Genomic DNA, 5,353 nt, shown 5'->3' on the forward strand with positions numbered 1-5,353 from the left:
TCAGCTATTGTTTTTAAATATGCCAGCTGCAGACGGTATCAAAAGGGAAAGTTGCTTGCGTGCAAATCTTCAGGACCGAAGCTTTAACAGAAAACAGACAATTTTTTTTCTTCCTTTGCTCGCACATCTCAACGTACAAGCCGCAGTGCACCTGAAACTAATGCGGATTTATTTTACTGTGCACAGACACTTCACCAGCACAGACGCTCGCCAAACAGACGCACATCTGGCCGAGGAATTCATTAAACGTTACTCGCAATGCACATTCTTTGCTATAAAGATAAACTTGGTTCGACTAATTTATTGATTCCTCCACCAGGAAACTGGAACAGCCTCTCTAACCACGAGGCCGCTCTGCCCATTCCACGAACCGGCTTGCTGAAGGCGGGCGTTTGGCCCATGTCAAATATGAAACTTAATGCAACCGAGTGAAACGGTGCATAGCCAGACACAGTAATCAATGGTGTCATTATGCCGTCCAGAATGTGACAAGCGAGACCTCCTGTGAGAGTCAACGGCACAGAACAAACAGGCACAGGGACAAACAAGCGGCATCAAAAGACCAACAAATGTGTTTGCTAATGTAAATTCTGTTTTCCCCTGGTGACAATCATGTTCTCGGGGGGCAGAAAACAACTTCTTCCAAACACATGCGCTGATCTTTAATTTTCATCCAACACCAGAGAGGGAAAAAGAAAAAAAAACATTTTGCAGAGCCATTGCAACCCTTTTTGTTTTTCCATCTGAATGCTTTGATTTACATGGAAACACACAGAAACCTATTGTGATGGGAAGGGAAGCTGACTTGTATGTCGAAAGTTGCCTCAGCCTGTTGGCATGCATTCACCACTCTGCGGCCTTGTGAGAAAATATTGGCTCTGCAAACATCTGCAGCCTGACGAGTCTGGCAGCCGAGCAACAATGCCATCATATCACTAAAGCTTGATCAATCCTGAGCTGTCGGTGGAGTCAACCCTGTTCGTTTAATTACGAAGCATGAAGTTTGCACGGGCCATTACCTGACATAACCTCTGTCAGCGGGATCTGATTCTGGCATCATATTGTTAAGAAAATGTTTATCTTATGTGGTAAAACGGCAGAATTTTAGTCTGGTAATGGGACCTCAGTATGGCATGAAATGATTTGGATTTTGCAATCACCCAGAATGAGTCCCTGCAAGAAAATGTGTTTCGATTCAACCTGGGCTCGGTAAAATATCAGAAAAGAATGTGCGCACAGTGGCAATGGTGGTTTCGAAAGTGTGATGGGGGCGATAGTGAAATATACTGGGTAAAATCAGAGTAATAATAGTAGTAGGAGGTTGCGCATAACACGCAGTCTGAAACGCAGTTTGAAAGTCAGTTTCAGTGTTTTAGACAACTACAAAAAAGGGCTCTTACTGTTTATTTTAAGCACTGAACTGCACAAAACAGATCAATGCTATGCGCTTTCCGGATGAATTTACCACCAGACAAACCAAACCTTATGATGAACACTTACAAAAGCAATTAAAAGATGACAGGTGGAATATTGCACTGCAAAAGCACATTTATGCAGCTCATGCAAGTCTGCAATGCACATCACGACTTATCGATATCCTGGACTTGGCTTCATCATTTACTACTTTGTAAAACAGGACATTTTGATTTTTGGCATAATTTTCCGTTCCCAGTATGTCTGGAGATATTCAATAAAACGGAATAACAGAAGCGATGTTGATTTTAGCCCACCGTACATCTCTCAACGCATATTAATGACAGCATCAAAAATTACATCCTTTTGCATGCAAATAGGGTCGTTGTTTTTTTAACACAAGTTCAGCTCAGGCTGCAACAAACACTTCAAATCACGGGTCAAGCATCAGAAATACACACACACACACACACATCAACAATGAGATCATCCCTTACCACGATCTGTCAGCCAGTCAGTCCTGCACAGTCTGCCCGACGGACGAAAATAGAACTAACGGCTCGGAAGGAGTTTTTGGAAAAACAAAAAAACAAAAACAAACAAACAAACAAAAACAACAAAAGAGAAACCCCGGCTTGCTTCAGCAGCCTCTCCTTCTCTCCCACTATCTGCCTGATCTCTGCTGCTTCCCCTTGTCTTCACTGCTATCTCTGAAATTCTCGTCACACAGCCACCTCTGCTCCGAGGGAAGCCAAGTCTGCTCCAAATGGCTCAAGCAGGCACCGACTTCTCAGGCTTTTCCGCTTTGTTTTGTGTGGTTGGCTGGGATCATTAACTTAGTCCCATGAGAACACAGGAGGTAAATACCCCCCCCCCCGCCTCGCGCTCTCGCTAACTCTCTAATTCTCTCTCTCTCTCTTTCTCTCTCTCTCTCTCTGCCTTTCTGTAGGAGGCTGTCAATCAGACCTGATGGTACGGAGGTAGAGGGGGGCGCTTTTAGCTGCCAGGGAGACACCCCTGATTAGTCATCAGGGGAGCAAAGGTGCACTGCGTGACATGTGTGGGGGCGCTGGGATAGATGAGGCCATGGAGGCGCTCAGCTGAGCTCACTTGAACGTTCATAATGGACTTTTACGCGTCCCCACTTATTTGCATAACATCAGAGAGGAAGAAATAAAGTCATGCGAATGGCTTGAATAATCCGAGCCGACGTAGTAAAGCTCCAGGTAAAGCAAGCGAATTACACATCAAGCGTGCTTGATGAGCATGAAGCAAAATGGGTGCTTTTTTTTTTTTGCTTTTTTTTTTTTTGGTCATCATGTTGAATGATGCCAACGTCAAGTTTTCAGCTTCATTTCTGTGGCCAGCCTGTACAGTTTGTGCGCTCAGTGGGGCAGAGGGAGGAAAGCATAAAGCTTCCGTTGCCATGGTGCTGTGCAAAAGCTCCACGGCGCATCTTGGCACTCCAGCCAAATGCCACTCTAATCTTTTCATGGCCGGTCCTTCAGCTCTCTCTTCACAGCCTGTTTGTTTCTCCGTCACAGCTTCTGTTGGCTGTCACTCTACAGATCCTCCCGATATTCACCGAGCACTTAAAAAAAAAAAGGAAAAGAAGAAAGAAGCCAAGTGCTAAAAGGCGCCGTGAACAAGGCAAGGAGACTTCAAAAAAAAAAAAAAAAAAAAAGAGGGGGGGGGGTTCCTGAGAAGGGTCATGCTGCTCTCACTGACTCTGATTAAACCATTAGAGCTGACAAGTTGGCATACAGTACGGAAAAACTACAGACAAGCTAAGTGTGGCATCTAGTGCATTTCTCATGCCCGTCTCACTCTGCACACAGTACCGTGGAACAACTACACACAATTGTAGGTTTTATGCATGGCACAGCGTGCATAAATTGCCCTTGTCTGAGAAAAGTATATGGGATACACTAGCGAGCACAAAAAAACACATGCACACACACACACACACACATGTGTCAATGCGAGACTAATCCTGCATTTACACAAAATAAGGAACATGGTGTTCAATATGTTTCTTTATTACAACTACACTGCACACGTTACTAGCAATTTTCACTTCTTTTTTTTTTAATCTCTGAACAGTCTTCATTGGAAAAAAAGATGGGCAGGGGAATAGAAAGGGGCGGGGCACTTTCATACAAAGATTGATTTCCATTCGTCAAATAAAGCAAACATTAGTCAGTCACAAGGTCATTTTAGGCCGGTGCTTTTCATGACAGCTTAATACACAGAGGTCAAACACAAAGTCACACCCTGTCTGGCCTGTAGTACTAACCGTAACGTGGAAAACTGTTTTCTTTCTTTTTTCTTTTTTATGTGAACCATTGCAAAAGAACATGTCTGGGCTGTGGTTTTACAGACTGTCTCCACCTCACCCACTGAAAACCCAACCTGATCCTTTATGCAGCTTTACAAGGCTGCTGCTGCTGCTACTTTCTGAGAGAAGGGGGGGGGGGGGAGAGAAAAAGTGTAAAATAGAGTCATTTTTGTCCATATCGCCAACCTCGCAGGTTTAGGTTTAATCGATCGAACAAGTCTCCTAAGATTATAATCATCATAATCTACAGTTAGAGATAGTTGCCGTCTACCCCTCTATGAAAACGTGACCCCGGTATCAAGAGTAAACTTGGTCCACAAATTGCACTTAAAATCTGTCAGTTAATGCAACCCAAAGGTTGGAATAACGACGACACAAACTAAGTTTCATAATTCTATCTGCATTGTCCTCTATCAGAAAGTGGCAGTCAATAAGCGAATGCTATTCTGAATGTAATCCTCTGAATATAATCCTATTACTATACAGGAAAACTACGTCTGGAAACCAAGTTGTATTATACATACATCCCTTATCAATAACCAACAGCACATACTACGCTGCAGGAGACAATTACTCTAAACAAATGAATATTCATTCATACTTAATAAGGTCACTTGTGGCCAGAAGCAACCCTCCTTGCATTGGCACATCAAACTGCATTAATTAGAAAGGGAAGTGAAAAGGCCCAAGAAAGCCTCCACCCCACCATCCCCGGAGGAGAAGATAAGGCGTCTGCAATACAACGAGCTCTGAGATCAGATGTTACGTAGGCTAAACGTCCAACCACATGGGTAAGTATAGTAAGAAACAGGATTTGTCACAGACACTTACACCAGCAGAGATCCACCAACGCGCTACGAGGGGTAATGACTGATATTGGTGCACAACCATTATAGGTGCTGAATCAACACTGTCCTAAATTCCAGTCTCGGGTGTCCAGTTTCTGCAGTGATCCCCAGTGTGATCTCTCCGCACCACTGACTAGAATTCTGCCTTTCATCCAGAAAAACAAAAACAAAACATAAACTGTGGAAGTGAAATTAAAGAGTAAAAAATCAGCCGTATTATGCAAGCAAGTCCAGAAGTATTTTGGAAAGCTTTCAGTTGGATCTCGGCAAACACGGATGAGTCACATTTAATTAGCACAGCCAAACACTGGACAAAAACAACCTGGCAGGGAAAGGCTCAAACAACAGATCCCAAGAAACTTTATCCACACAATCCAGGAGGCACAGAAGAAGCGGCCGACCTTACTCACATGCTGCGGTCCGGGGTGGTACTCTCGAAAATCAGAGGGAAGGTGGCGCTCCTATTGACGTCTCGGCAGCACATGTACAAGGCTTCCAAACAAAACATAGCATCCTGGTGAGTCTATTTTTCACCCTCCCCTCATCCCTCCTTCATTCCCTCGCTCCGAGGGCTCCCTGCCCCGCCGCAGCCCCAACCCCAGCCCCAGCCGTATGCTCATGCAAGCATAAAACATGCCCAGGAAGCGTCACTTCCACTGGGTCATTTCATGGATGCTGCCTCCATTAATGCTGGGGCTGTGCTGTTGGGCCAGTCAACCCCCCCCCCCTCTGAGGTAGCGCTCTTGCCCCTGGC

Source organism: Lampris incognitus, chromosome 11, assembly GCF_029633865.1.
Source record: "Lampris incognitus isolate fLamInc1 chromosome 11, fLamInc1.hap2, whole genome shotgun sequence".
Lineage (NCBI taxonomy): Eukaryota > Metazoa > Chordata > Actinopteri > Lampriformes > Lampridae > Lampris > Lampris incognitus.